Below are 15,551 nucleotides of genomic sequence, written 5' to 3'. Positions count from 1 at the left end.
AGGGCCCAGATCCCCACAACAGAGTCCCCAGACTCTGCATTTACACTTTGGCCTCTGTGCCTTACTTTTCCTCTCACTAAAGTCCTGCCAGTTTCCCTCATGCTCAGGTTCCCAAGATAATTCAAAGCAGCTTTAGGAGCAGGGATAGATGATGGGAACTGTCCCAAGGCTTGACAAAATTTCTCCTCTCAGGCCTGACAATTCCAGCCAAGGAGAGAGGAAAAGCCTGCATGAAAGAAGTGTGAAATCAAAGCAGTAATCAAATTGAGGTATAATGAGAGCAGCTGAAGAGGTTTTCAATGTTCAGAACAAGATTAGCAGCTCCAGGCACAGGAGGGATGTGACATTTTCCCCACTGTAACAACTCTGTGATGCAAATTGCATCTCAAATCCTTCTCGCCAGCTCTGGGACCTGTTCAGCCACAAACGTGGTGCTGAAGTTTTAAAGCAAAGTGGAAGCTGGTCAGAGAGCTGGTTTGCAAATAAAAATCACAGAGGGCAGTTTGGAAGCACCACCTGGAGCAGAGAGAGGCAGAGCCTGGCCCCGAGGTGCAGCACAGCCAAACACGCCTGAAACTCTAAGAAATTAAAGAACTTGCCACTTGTTTTCCCTCAGGAGCTACAGAAGGTGCTTTATGGAATCCCTGCCTCCTTCACACTGTATCAGCATGCAGGAGAGTGCAGGGATGAAGATTACAGCACTTTCTGCTGCTGCTTCCATCTCCTGACTCAAATCTCACCAAAATCTGTCACTATTGGGTCTTCCCAAAGTCTCAGATTCACTTGGTCCTTTCAGGATTTTAGTTCTGAGGAGCATGAAGGGAGATAAAGGCACTTGCAGACACCAGAGATGCAATTGGTGCCTGAGGTGCATTTCACTGCCCAGGTTAGTGCCTCTAGAACCATCAAAACAGCCCCTTTGACAGCACCAAGCCAAGAGCAGAACACCAGGGCCTGCACATGGCTGGAAATGCCATTCTTTAATATTCCTCTCCCAATCTCTCATTTCATGGTGCCATTGCAGGGGTTAATCCCATCACTCAGCAGCACTTCTTGGCAATCAGCTTCAGATGGATTTTTAGTGCTGAGCAAATAAGAGGCAATTTTACTTTGTCTCCAATGAATGAAATTTCACCTAAATCAGACGAACTCTGTGTTCTGAGGCTGGCCAGGCACTAACCACTGCCAGGTCCCCAAGCCTGGATGTCAAACTACTCTAATATGGAAAAGTTCAATTTATTTGGCTTTGTGTACAAGATTATTCTCTCTCAAAAGAATTGGGATCCATAGAATTGCATTTCCAAGCAAACTAAACTCAGACCAGCCACAAAGTGCACAAGAGACAAGAAAAGAAATAAAGATTTCTAAGGAGATGGAAATTGAATGCTGAGTTTTTCCCATTATAGAAAGTTTCATAAATTATCACCTGCCAGCTCCTTGCCTTCATTTGTGTGGCCACCACTGAATACACTCACAGATAAGAAAATGTTTGTCCTCCTGAAAACTGGGACTAGAAGTAGAGAAAGGCTCAGATATATCTGAATTAAAAGACAACGTAATGAAAAGAGCTGCCTTATAATAGCAAGATATGATGGACAGCAGGAATGACTGAAGCCAGCAGAGATAAGTCCATGAACTAGTCATGCTACAAAGATTTCTGACAAAACCTCCAATAACCCAAAAGCAATGTTTTGTCGGGCACAGCTGATAGGAAGCCTGTGCATTTAATTCAGTCATTGACAGCAAATGGAGATCAGCTTGAAGCTCCTTTGGTCCGCTACTACTTATTTTTTTCACCCAGAAAATGAAATTACATCTACTCTTTGGGAAGAAATTACTGCTTTGAGTGGTTCAAGGCAAAGAGTTTCTTTCCATACCCACTTGTAATCAGTCACCAAGAGAAATATTTTCTAAAAAGGTCTCTTCAAAATTTTGGAGTGACTTTCAATATAAATAACTTGGTTATTTTGCTCAAAATGATAAGCGAATTGAATTGGGCTCCCTCAGCTTTCAAAGAAGTGTTTCTTCCTAGTTCTTCACAAAGAGGAACAAAACACTTTGTTGCAGCAAACTGAAGGGAGGAAGAGGTTCCTTTCCCCCTGAGCTACACAATAGGAGACAATTTTGTTGCCAAGAGGCAACAAATACCAGCCAATTTCCAGGTTTTTTTGTGTAAGGGAAAAGCTCTGAGGATCACAGCTGTGGGAGACACAGAGAGGGAGGAGCAGGGATCTGCTGGGGGTGTTTGGGCTGGGGGACAGATGAAAGACATGTTCAAGCAAAACCTGTGAGAGCTCAAGACTCCATCCCTCAGAGGAGAAACTCACTTTGACCCTAATGCCATTCAAATCCAACAAACATTAAGGCATTTCCCAAAACTCTGCTGGGCCATCAGGTACCCCCCAAATCACTCTGTGGGACCAGGGCAGCAGGGCCCTGGCACGGGACAGAGATGCTCCCCTGGGAAGCTGCCTGCATTGCCCGTGGGACTCAAGATCTACTTCTGAGGACCCCAACATCCAAAAAACTCCACACTAAAAGCCTTTAATTTGGGGTTTCACTTCTCCACTTGTCTGTTGTCACTAGGCAGCTGCTCCAGTTCAACACCATTCTGATGGGTACAAATGTTCTCCTAATTTCCAGCCTAAACAGGAAGTTACTTCCATTCATTCTTCTGTAAGTAGTGGGAGCTTGTACCTGATTTGCTCTTCCTCTCCTAGTGTGCATTTGTGCAGATAAAATGCCTAAGCCAGGAGCATTTCCTTGTTTAAATAGTGTCATTTATTCCATTCCCATATAGTTGCACGGATTTAGCACTGGCTCCACACTCAGAATGTTGACAGCACAAAGTCCAGTTCTCACACCAACTCCTCCAAGTTTTGGACCAATTCTGCAAAGAAGGAAATACAGCAAAGAAATTCCAAACAGGAGCCCTAATAAAGATAATAAAATGCCACATGCCTATGTTTGCTGCAGGGAAGAACAGCGCTATTTATTAAATCATTACAAACAATTAAAGCAGCAGAGGGGAGGAAGACAGTGCTATTGTTGGCAGCTCCCCAGTCCTCTGCCCCTGCCATGAATTTCATAAAGCACAAATCTCCCAGCAGAAATCCCTCAGCAATTGATTTCCTCCTCGTGGAACACAGCAGGCACACACCCTGGCTTTCCTGGCCAGAAAAGGAGAATTTGCCTCGTTGTTTTTCCCAGGCATGCAGCTGTGATGTCAAATCCCCCTCCCTGCCCTGCCAGGAGATTCCTCAAGTGACAAGTTTCTGTAGGGTGACAACCCTCTGGAGAGGCACAGAGAGCTTTGTGTCAGTGTAAGGCACCCCCACAAGGGCACATCCCTCATTCGGGCTCCATCTTTGTTCACAAGCAGTTCCCAGCAGAAAATTCGCAGTGATTGCATTTCCCCAGAACAGGTAATTTCAAGCACATTTTTCTCTTGAGCTGTTCTGCCTTTCACAAAAGCAGCGTGCCAGGGATTGCTTTGGAGCATCAGGAAACATAGCAACACCCAACAGCCAAGACCATCCAAAGCCACTTATCAGCACATCTCCTGGACTCACTTGAATGCCCGGGAGAGTCTGAAAAGCCAACTGTTTTCCAAGAAACTTGTTGTTTGTTGTGTAATTGAAAGGTAAATGACAGGAATAACCAGCCCCACACAGGTGCCTCAGGCAGGGGAAGGAGCAGGAGGGATCCATCCCTAACTGGCAGAGGTGCAGCTCAAGTGATGCTCACTCACTATTTGGGTTGCTTTTTGTTGCTTTTACATTAACAATGCATCTCCACACCACAACTGTTCTCCCTCCCTGCAGCCACATGGAAAAAATTCAGTGGTCTCTCACCTCTTTCTGTCCTCTCTCTGCCTCAAATAAATTTTTCCCTCATACAACCAGCAAAACAGGGTTTGTTTTCATGCTGGAAATAAGTCCACAAACTCTTGACTGATTTCAATAAGGAGAACATCACTACAAACCACCCATTACTCAGATGCCCCAAGGCAGCAAGGGAGGGAAATTTGACAACAGAGGTGGCAACACCAGCCGTGGGTAACAGCATCACATTCTGCCTCTCTCACGGATGCTTTTCTTTCCAGTCCAGAAAATTCCCTGTCCTTTTTAGGGCTGTAGAAGGCTGCTGTCTGCCCCACAAAATGAGGAGCAAACCAAGCAGCAATGCTGCAGAACATCTCTGTTCCTATGATATTATTCTGCTGAACCCATAAATTTGCAGAAGAATGGGCACTGCCAACTCCTGATTGCAGAGGAGGGAGTTCGTCACATTCTCCTTGTAAATTAGGATTTATCAGAGATGGAGAATTGATTGCCAAGTAACCTGCAGAGACACAAAACTACTCTGCAGTTTTCTAGGACTCATTGAGCAGTACAAAAAGGTTATTGATGCACTTGGGGAGTGTTTCTGTACAGGATGTGCACCTCCTGACATCCCAGGCAGGGAAAAATTTACTTAACATTTGCAAGGAGAAAGCAATTCTTATTGAAAAAAAAAAAAAAAAAAGGAAAAAAATAAATAGAAAATCAACTTCATGGCAAAGAGCCTCAGTAAGAGTTTGCAGAATTTGGTGAAAACAGGTCATTTACAAGGAAATAATTTTCATCTGCCTTCAAGTGGAGTTGTGAAGCAGGTGGAGATGGAGATGTCTCAGGCACTGAGTGTGCTCCTTATGGACAAAATGACACTGATATTATCAAGTATCAGAAGTGAAAAACTTCAGTGATAACTCAGCCCTCCAACACAAAACACCTTCTCCCACGCAGTCAGCACTTGTCTGAAATCATTCCCCTTGGCAGGAGGCCCTGCATGGCCTGGCTGCAGCCATCGCGCTGCTCCTACTCCCTCCCAGCATGATCCCAGTATGGTCCCAGTACAGACCAGTCACTCCTACTCCTGGCATCCCCTCTCTGCATTCCGCCCTGTCCCGGCTCCATCTCCGCTCCTCCCGCGGGCTGCGAGGGTTTCGGAAATGGGGGAGGAGGAGGAGGGAGGGAGGAAGAGGTTGAGCGGGAGAGGAGAGAGGGAACCACGCCGCTCCGGTGCTTCCTGAACCCGCAGCGCCCTCCTGCCAGGGAGCTGTGCAGAGCCACAAGGTCCCCCCGAGCCTCCTCCTCTCCAGGCTGAGCCCCTTTCCCAGCTCGCTCAGCCCCTCCGGCTGTTCCAGCCGGGACAGAACATCAGTGCTACACAGAGAGCAAGGGACAGACCTGACAGAGGTGCCTCTATCACCACATTTTAGGCTTTCGCGAATACTTACAGAAAGACTCTTCAGAAAGTTATGGCAGTAGTTCAATTGAGAATCTCCTTTGAAAATCACGGCGGCCCTGCCCTGGCCCGGCCCTGGGCCGGAACCCGGCCCGGCCCCGGCCCAAACCCGCCCGGCCCCGGCCCGAACCCGCCCGGCCCCGCCCAAAACCGCCCGGCCCCGCCGGAACCCGGCCCGGCCCCGAGGTTCGGGCGCCGCGGTTGCCTGGTAACCGCGCGGGCGGCAGCGTCTGTGACAGCGGCGCGGCCTCAGTTGCCCGAGAACGCGGCCCTGGCTGGGTGTGCGCAGCCTGGGCTCGTACAGGCAGCTACACTGGGCGATTCGCCGAGTGAATTGTTCGCGGAGCATTGGTCTCTGCGAGTGAGTCCTTTGAATTTGCGGAGCATTGTGCCCCGCTGAGAATTCCTGAACGTGCAGAGCATTGGCCTCTGCAAACAACATCCTGAACGTGCAGAGCATTGGCCTCTGCTAGGAGTCCTCAGTTCGCGGAGCATTGGTCTCTGCAGAGGATTCCTCAACGTGCAGAGCATTGGCCTCTGGAAAAGATCGTGAATTTCCTTTGAAGGTAAAGATTGACTAAAGTTGAACTGTTTGGTTTTGTCTCATGTGCACTCTGAGAGAGAAGGCCAAAGGGAAATACAGGATGGGATAATGCCAGTCTTCTGGTGCAGCAGTTGAGTGGCATGCACAGCTGAGTGGATGAACAATAGTTCGTCTACTGATTGTGCTTTTTTTTTGCACTGAAGAAATGCAACATTTTCTAAATGTACTCATCTATACTTTTTTTTCCCTATAGTGATTGCTTAAACTGCTTCAAGGTGAATGAGTTCTGTTCAAGTTTCCGTGGGTTGTTATCATCTGGTTATTAAAATTATTAGGGAGAGGCCTCTGAATTGAGGTGCAAATGAGGCAATTTGCCAAAGTCAGTAGTCTGGATTTTATGGAACAGTAAATGTGAGGAAGAGAGAGAAGGGAATAGAAAAAGGCGGGGGGTGGGGTGAAGGGGGTGGAGATGGGGTTGGGAAGAGGGGGAAGAAAGAGAATGACAGAGACAGATGAAGTAAAAAATATCACCATTCCATGGATCCCATTGGCATACCATAAAATCCTCTTCTGGTCTTCTCTGTGGTGAGGTATTGCAAAATGTAAGATTCCAATGGATTAATGCAGATTTGGGCAAGGTGGGACCTCCCAGGTACCTCCCTGGGGTGGGGCAAGTTTGACTGTCTATTGCTACTTTCAAGTAATATAAAATCTTCAGCACCAGTATATCCTTTGAGTCTGCCATGAATTGGGTTGTGGATTTTCAGATCTGTTGTGTTACTTTGCATGCCCTGCAAAATCATCTGGTGCAAGGGCTCAGGAATGGCTCTGGGGGCACTTTGGGGGTCTTTGATGGACTATGACACCCCCTGCAGCGTCTGTGATGGGAATGTCCCCTGGATGTGGCCTTCTGGGGGTGGGGGGTTTTAGAGCTGAGCCAGTTTGTGTGAGGGAGGATGGGTGTCCACTGGCCCTTACCAGAGGTTGCACCACAGTCCCAAAATTCCCTCCTGAGCCTCTGTTGATGGGAGGTTTGTGTGCAAATCTGGCCTCAGCAGAGGAGTCTGTGACTATGACTTGCCCAGCCTGAAGGCAGATAGAACTGATTTTCAGGACAGCTGCTGGCTTTGGCTTTGTTGTGGATCTATTTTTCTCCCTTGGCCTTGTTCACTTCTCTGGAGACCTGAGCTAATGGGACAATAGTGTCACCTTTATCTTGTCTCAAGTTCCCTTGTGGGGCTGAACTCGCAGTCCCAAGTTCCAGTCAGGAGGCATTTTCAGGGAAGGGTGGGCTTGGGTGCTCTCAGCTTCTTTATAGAGTTTTGTCACAGTGGGCAAAACGTCCTTTATAGCAATATTTAAGCCATGAGCCATAACATTGCAGTCTCTCCCAAGTCCAGTGAGGAGCAGCTGAGAGAGCAGGGGGTGTTTAGCCTAAAGAAGAGGAGGCCCACTCAAGCTGATTTTAAGTAATATTTAAGCTACAGCTTTGTCTGCTCTAAGCATTATTAATGTTCAGCTTTTTAGCTCCAGGTTTCAGCAAGATCCATTTTTGAATTGCACAAGGGAGCCATCTAGTCCAAATAAAGTCCAACTAGAGGCCTAACAATACTCACTACTTATGCCAAACAAGCACTTAGCTACTTTCAAATGATATAAAATGTTTAGCAGCATATATGCCTTGAGTCTGCCATGAATTGGGTTCTGGATTTTCAGAGTTCCATTGTTGCTCCTTCCAGTTTTGCTGAGGCCTTGTCATTCCTCTGTGACATCCTCCCTTCAGAATGGCTTCTGGATTCCCAAAAAAGACACCAACACCTCGTCTTTTGCAGAGGGAAAGACTGCAGCCTAACACTGTGAGTAGCCACTGGGGCTGTGCTCAGGCTGGCAAGTGCCCTGGTGTCCCTGGTGTCCCTGCCCCTGTTGTCCAGCAGCGCTGGGAAGCTGCAGAGCCCCTGCCCAGCTCTTTGTGCCGTGCTGCTGTTGGTGGGGGCTGTCCTGGTGCAGGAGGGAACACTGTGTGATGTTTCAGGGACAGCCCAGCGCCTTGCCTGGCTGTGCCACGGGAGCCAAGTGAAAGCAATGTGCAGCTGAAGCCCTCAGCATGTGCTTCTGTGCCTGCCCTTTGCCACAGGAATTCCTTCTGTCAGGCTGGGCACTGCCCTGTGCTGCTGTGACCAACCTGCCCTTGGGCACCTGGGCATGTGGGGGGGAGAGCTCAAACTGTGCCCAAAGCCTTGAGAGCCACGGCTGGTCCCAGCCAGAAGAGCTCCCAAAGCAGCTGTTCTCTCTGAGCTCCTGGGTGGGCACAGCTCCAGCCCTGCAGGCAGCACTGCAGTCAGGGCCACCAAGGTGCCTTGCTGTCTGGAGCTCACTTGGCTGGAGATGCCCCAGTGCTGAGGCTCTGCCAAGGAGATCCCAGTGTTTTCTTCTCTGGAGGGCTCTGTCAGCCCAGACAGAGAAAACAAATGCTCATTAACAGAGAGAGGAAAAACTTGGACACATTCCTGTGCACCTCCCTCTTGGTCCAGCTTTTCTTTCTTGCTTCTCTTGGACTCAGCCAGCAGTGCTGTCTCCTGGCTGTGAGTTGTGAGTGTTGTGCAGGGATGGAGTTGGGGCAGTTCTGAGAGCTCCTTCCCACTCTCTGTAAAGGTCACTGCCTCAATCCTATGAAACATAAGAGGAAACAAATGGCCAAAGAGCAGAAATCCCCAAACATGTCAGATCAGATCACAGAGAGACTAATGGGCCACAGCCATGTGGTTGGAGTATGTGTATTGCACCCTGTATTATTAATTTATTCTTGCTATGCATTTCAGCAAGTAACTTCCAGGGCTTCCAGAACTATCCTAGTGGCTGTGATCACAAATTATTTGCCAGTGCCACTTGCTCAAGAAATGCCTTTCTGAACAAGCACATCTCTGAGCTTCTTGCTGATATGTTGTTTTTGGTTTTTTTTTTTTGGATTTGTTTTGCCTTCCAGCTGCTTCCTTCTAAGTTCCAGCAGGAGAAGGTTGTCAGCACACAGAAGGAGGCCAGCACTGGGGGGAGGATTCTGCCCAGAATTGGCCCATGGATAGACTTGAGCAAGACTGGTCCAAAGGTAGCCTTTTCCTGCTCTTTTCCTTTCTGTTTGATGGCAAGTTTGAAGAGGGTGTGTGCTTGTGACAGGCTTGCCTCCAGCAAAACACCTCAGTGTCCAGGTGCTGTTGTCATTGCAAGCTGCTGGCAGTGGTGGACTGGGAGTCCTGATGTGCACTGAGGCAACACAAACAACCTCTGCTGCAGCTGCTGGGCTGTGCTGGAGTGTGGTTGCCATTGCTAAAACAATGGGGGAAGGCTGGGGACACAAAGGGACAGCATTGCCATGTGCCATTCCCCTGCTGAAGGAGCCACCTCTTGCTTTGGTGTGGTCACCATCAAATGCTCGGGGTCACAGGATTCCCTCCACAGTGGCAGCGTTGGCCTTGGAAGGCTGAGGACCTGCAGGAATTCCTTCAGATTTAGCAAAACCAATTGCATTCCTGCTTTGGGTTGGAACAATGTGTTGGACCCTGATGGGGTGTTAGATTTTGCAGGCTGCCAGATGTGCAGGGGACTGGCCCTGGGCAGAGGGGAATGGATTTGATTTCTGTGGATCAGTGCCTACTTAGAGGTGTGTTTCAAGCTGCTTTTGTGACAGGACTGGCTCAGTAGAAAGCACAGTCCAAAGGGGCAGGTGAGCCAGGTGGGCTGTTGAGCAGGAAACTGGCAGCAAGGGACATGGAACAAAGTGGTTCAGGATTGCCCTGGAGAGGGGCCTTGTGGAGAAAGAAAGGTGGAGAAATCAAAAGAGCAGCTTGGCTTGAGCCTGCTGGAAGCTGATCAAGCAGTTCTTGATCAGCTCAGAGCACAGGTGGGTGAGGCACTGTTTGCCCAGTGTGTCCTGGGCAGATGTGCTCCCCCAGAGTCTGCACTTCACTGGGGATCAGTGTAAGATTGTCCTTCATGAGCCTTCCTCCCAGCAGCTGAAGCTGTCCCTGCTCTCCCTCGCCTCTCCAGCTGCCGTCAGCTGCCCCGAAACAGAGCTTGTTTCAGGTTTCCCCACCAGAGATGGTGTTTGAGAACTTCGTGGCTCGGGAGGTCTCTGAAATGGTGCTGTCTGTGACGAATAAGGACAAGGTGAGTGCTGGCACCTGGAGCTTTAACCCTGTGCTGGAAGAGGAGAGTGCTGTCATTGCCCGAGTGTCCAGCAAAGCAAGTTATCTGCTGCAACACATGCAGAAGAAAATGTCTCAGCAGCTGGCTCTGCAAGATGGTGGAAATCTTCCTGTGCTGGGAATTGTGCCCTGATTTTGGACACGCACTGATGGTGCAGATGACTTGATGTGGTCGGTCAGGTGCTCTGTCTCCATCCTGCTGGTGCTGACCTGCTTGGCCCTTCCTTGCCACCAGGCACTGCCCCAATGGCCCTGGCCAAAATGCTGGAGCCAGAGAGAAGGGATTCCAGTTGACCCTTGTGAATGATGTGCCTGTACCTGCAGAGCTGCAAATGCTTTGGAAAAGGGGTCAAGGAGGGATGTCAGCAGGGCAGGGACAGGTCTCCTGTTGTCCTGTGTGCACAAGAGGCAAAATCATCATTTGATGTCTTTGCTGCAGATTCCTCGGCTGGTGAAGGTGTGCATGGAGAGCTGCCCTTATTTCCAGCTGGCAAGCCCCAGGGGTGTGTACCACATGGTGCCAGCAGGCGCCTCTGCCGCTGTGCGCATCCGCTTCAGCCCCGAGGAGAACAAGGTGAGCCTGGAGGAGCCCAAGCACAGAATTCTCTGCAAAGCCATTGTTTTCCCTGCACTCTGGGTGCAGCCCATTCCATGCTGGGAGCTTGGCTCCAGGCCGTGGGCAGGCAGCCTGCAGCCAGTCCCAGCTTGGCACGGGCTGCCAGGCACTGCAGCCAGGCCTGACAGGCTCTGCTTCCCCTCCCTGCACATCCCTGAGCATTGCCAAGGGAAGATGCCCAGGGAACAGGATGAAAATGACAGAGGGCTGTTGATAGATGTTGGGCCATCTCTAGGTACAGTGGAAGGTTTCATGATGATGGAAAACACTAGAGGAACAAAGAGGTCTGAGAGCTTTCCTCCTTCCTGCCTGGCAAGAGCTTCCCTGCCTCCCCCTGGGCTGGAGCAAGGACGGTGCTTTTTCCCAGCCTCTGCTCTGCAGCCTTGCAGCTGTGCTGTGCCAGAGCACAAGTGGGCATGGTGCAGCTGCAGGGCCAGGGCAGAGGATGTGCTGTACCCATGAGCCCGGCCTGGCACAGGCACCCTGGGCTCTGGGTGCCCTTGGCCAGCAGGAGGTTGCTGAGCTGCAGGGACTTGGACAGCTGCCTGCAGGAGCTGGTGTAGGGCAGGTGCAAGCTGCAGGCAGAGCTGTGAGCCCAGAGCCCGTGGCAGTGACGCTGCTGTGCCTCTGTCTTCATGCCTGTGCCTGTGCTTGCTCTGTCAGCTGGCACCCATTGCGTGCCAAAGGTGCTTTTGCCTGGAGGTTTGAACAGCAGTGCTGAGGCCCTGGCAAGTCTGATCTCCGTGCTGGCATCTGCAGGCTTGTTCATCCAGAAGGGTTTAGGCTGTGGCATGGAAGGGAGGAAGCCTTGCAGGGAAGCCAAGAGAGGCTCTTTCCAACAGCATCCTGCTGCCTCTTAGCACTGTTCTTCTGCTGACTTGCTTGGAGAGGCAAAGTTGGAGGGGAGTTCTGAGGCAGCTGATGTTTCTGCACCAGGCCAGAGGTGCAGGAGCTCTTTGGGTCCAGCTGTTTTCTCATCTTCCTTTTGCTGCTTCCAGTCAGTTGAACATTTTGTCCTATTCTCAGACAGTGGGAATATAGAAACCTAAAGAGGAATGTCCTGTGTTCCCTAGCTCCATGTTCCTTAGAAGGAACGTAGAAATTCTTTAACATCATTAAAATGTAGAGTAAAACTTATGGTGGCCTAGGGCAGTTCTTTGTATGACCCAAGTGACACAAGATCTTAATGCCACAGAGATAGGTTTTGCAAAGTGCCCTGGTGCCTTTAAAATGTGGCATATTAGTAGAGCTTAGTGTTTATTTTGGGGTGGAATAGCTAAATTGATGCCCTTGAAGGGAGTCCATTTTTTTTCATCCTGCCGTGGGGATGGCACTAAATGCCCTGTGCTGAGGCAGTTTCTTTTCCTGTAGGATTATTCCCACGAGCTCATCTGCATGACTACCAGTGAAAGGATCGTGGTGCCAATTCGGGCCATTGCTGCCCGAGCTGTCCTGGACTTCCCTGAGCAGCTGGACTTCTCCAGGTGTCCAGTCAAGAGCAGCACCCAGAAGACTGTGCTGCTCCGCAACACTGGGAACCTGGAAGCTCGTTTCCAGCTGAGCACCCAGAGGTGAGGCAGCCCATCTGTTCTTGAGCAAAGGATATCACCTCTGGGTGATAGCAGTGTTGGGAAAGGGCAGCAAAAGGAAGCAGAGCATCAGAGCTGCTGCCCTGCAGCCCTGGCTGGAAGGGAGCAGGATGGATGGCAGCTGCTCTTGCCTTCAGTGTTCTTAGCAGGATGCAGCCTTTGAGCTTTCTCTGTCCCAGCTTTCCTGGAGGCTGCTGGAACATGTTGGCAGCTGGCTTGCACCCTGCTGAGCACAAGCAGCTCCTGAAATGCTTTCTCAGCACTGTCAGCCAAACAGAGCCATTCTCTGGGAGGCCACAATCACGTGGCTTTGCAGGGGTCCCTGCATCAGATGCCCAACATGAGCTGTGCTGCAGGCAGCCAGTGCAGTTCCTGTTCCTGCAGCTGATCTGCTTTCCCTTGTCAGCTGAGGGCATCAGTCACCTCTTGTGTTCCATGATGAACCTTTGAAAGCCAGTTTAAAATTTCGTAACAGATGATTTAAATCTCTGAATCAGATTATGCCCCCTTTCAGTGAGATTTCTTTTTGAATACTCTGAAGTTGCTGTGTTTCTGCTGTTTTTTTGTTTTGGTTTGTGTTAAATGTTTGCCAAAAGATCATACAAATGGACCTAGTTAAAAAGCAGAAGAAAACAACCTATTCAAACCCTCTCCATACCTTATCTTTTCTGCCTGTCACGTGCAGTAGTGATTAATGGAAAGGGCAGATCTGAGAGGATGAGAAGTGTCTTAAGGAACAGCTCACAATGGACAGAAAAAAGGCCAAAATGTAGCCTGTCAGCCCCATCTCTTGGCAGTGGTTTTCATTTGGTTATTAGAGTGTCAGGGATGTCTCCTTCACAGCTCTTCTATCTTAGAGCAGCTTTCATTGAAATGCTGATCAAATGTGCCCTTTCTAGGCTAAATCAGGATGTTTTCAAGGTAAAGTAAACCAAAGAACCACACTGCAAATTCAACAGTTACTATTCCTTGGTCTTCAGGGAAAAGCTCCTTCTCCCTGTGTGATTCCTAGGCTGTAATCTCCCAGGACAGGGAGTGCCCTAACATTTGCATCTCCTGAGATGAGGTTTATAGGCGGCAGGAAAAGAGAAATTCCTGAGGCAGTCAGTGTCCAGTTGTGCCTGCAGATAGCTCTGAAGCCTCTCTGTGCTCTTCAGAAAGCATTCTCTGATGGGATTGCTGGCAGTGGGAGCCCTGAGTGTCACTGCAGAGAGCTGGATGCAGAGTGTGGGGAGCTGAGGCCATTTTGCCCACAGGATCTTGTGAGGGCTGGATCTGCTCAGCAGTGGCTCCGTGGCTGTTTCTGATGCTGTCTGTCCTGGCTGTCTTCTGCTGGCTGTGCTTGGTTTGCTCCCTGCTTGCCCAAGGGAGCTGCAGTGAGCTGCAGTGCAGAAGGAATCTGCTGGCCAGCTGTGGCCAGCCCTGATGGCTCTCTTTGTGTTGCAGTCCTTTCTCCGTGGCTCCGGCCGCAGGAGCTCTGGGCGCTGGTGACACCGTGCAGGTGACAGTGGGATTCCACGCGCTGACGGCCGGTGACCATTGCGGGTGCCTGGCAGTGTGCTGCAGCACAGGTGAGTGCTGGGCCTGCCCGGCCACAGGACAGCTCTGCACCACGGCTCCCTGCTGTCCCATCCCCTCCATTCCCTCCAGAGGTGCCTCCCCTGCTCAGCTTCACCCCAAAGCAAACGGAGAACTCCTTGCTGTTTGGGGGCTTGAGAAAGTGCATCCCCTCTAACAGGCTAAGATTTTGGACTCCTGTTTTGCTGGGAGTTGCTGAGTGGAGGAAGGAGGATCCCTGATTCTCCACTGCCATGTGGCTGTGCCTGGGTGAAGGTTTCTTTTATTCCTGGGCAATGCTGTAGGTGAGCTCTCCATCAGATTCTCTGCAATGCAATGGATTTCTAGCACACCTCTGTCCCATATGCTGCTTCTGCACTGGCTTGTCACAGACCCTTTTCCTATGTGGCCCTTACACATATATGTAGTTTCTGTCTAACAACATTTTCAAGCCCTCAAGTTCCTTTTTTGTGGCAAATCAAAACAAATTTTTCCCTGTCCCCATTTCCCAGGCTGTTCATGCTGTTGCAAACCTCTCACATCTATCTCCCATTTGATTTCTAGGCTGAGGAACCCCATCCAGTCTCAATGCAGAAATAGCTCTGTACTTAGTAATCTTTCCTTTGTTCCCTTTTTTATTTAATTTGCAGTGCTCCAGCTTGGTTTTTGACATCAGAACAATATAAAATATTGCAAGGCTGATGTGGTTGTGGGTTTGGACAGGGAGATGATGATGATACTGATGCTGATTTTCCTGGTGTTCATTTTGTAGTGGTTTGTCCTATTGCAGAGCCAGGCTGGTTGTGTTTCCTCACCTGGGTCCCCTCCTGCTGTGGGCTGTCACTTCATTTGTTCCTCTGGGCCTCCTTTTGCTGCCCACCTGCCCCCAGGCATATTTGCTGGTCAGCAGCAAGGGCTGCAAGGGATCAGGAGAGACAGGAGTCTGGTGGGATGCCCGGGGAGGCCCTGGGCAAGGCAGGACTGAGCAGGGCTCCTCAGCGTCACCTGAAGGACTTTGGTGCAGAAATCCCAGTGATCTGAGTGGGTCACCAGAGCACATGGACCAACCCCACTGTACACACTGTCACCCTGGGGCCACAGCTCTACAAACACACTCAGAAATAAGGTGTTGAAGGAGCTGCCCAGGACATCCCCACGCTCTACACCCAGAGCTGTCAGGATGTGATCCATGGACTGATCCACAGAACTGCTCATTCAGCTAAAAACTGGGACACTTTCCTCTGTGACCTGTGGTTTGCTGTGTTCCTTGTGCTTCCATCAGCCAGTGAGCTGAGCAAAGACTCCCCTTTGCTTTGTTCCAGGTGAAGAAAGAATCCACACACACCTCAAAGGAGAAGCTGTGGATGTCAACATTGGGTTGAGCACAAGTTCTGTGGAGATGGACAAGACTTTGATCACCAAGTCAAGCCACAGAACTGTGTTCGTCCAAAACAGGAGTAACATCACAGCCCACTTCCAGTGGAAGGCTTTTCCTAGTGAGGAAGGAGAGGATGAAGAGAAGAGGAGGTTGGTTTGAAAGATGCATTTCAGTGAGATACATGGCCCAAGACTGAAAGGAACGTGTGGCCTCAGGGGGGTGTTGGTGCTTTTGAATGGTTTAGGCCAAGTAAACCATCCCTGGCACTAGGGTGTGTGTCCCTGGGCTTTGGGAGCTCAGCAATCAGCATTCCAGTGCCATTTATACTCCAACCAAAGATGGCATTTTGGGAAGGAAAGGTTGATTGTGATGACTGGAT

At 50.0% G+C, this 15,551-nt stretch overlaps 1 long non-coding RNA gene and 1 pseudogene across 1 annotated transcript; one reads left to right on the top strand and one right to left on the bottom strand.

Annotated features, from left to right (window-relative positions):
• LOC135292506 (zinc finger protein 850-like) overlaps positions 1–15,551 on the top strand; it is a 113,480-nt pseudogene that overhangs the window by 65,150 nt on the left and 32,779 nt on the right.
• LOC135292549 (uncharacterized) lies at positions 2,759–5,381 on the bottom strand. Its single transcript, XR_010354788.1, has 2 exons — positions 5,282–5,381; positions 2,759–2,890 (listed from the first exon to the last, which is right to left on the bottom strand). It is a non-coding gene; the product is annotated as an uncharacterized LOC135292549 (long non-coding RNA).

The sequence above is a fragment of the Passer domesticus genome, unplaced genomic scaffold (genome assembly GCF_036417665.1).
Source record: "Passer domesticus isolate bPasDom1 unplaced genomic scaffold, bPasDom1.hap1 HAP1_SCAFFOLD_37, whole genome shotgun sequence".
NCBI lineage: Eukaryota > Metazoa > Chordata > Aves > Passeriformes > Passeridae > Passer > Passer domesticus.
Note: the sequence above shows the minus strand (reverse complement) of the source record. Positions and strands in the feature narration are given on the sequence as shown.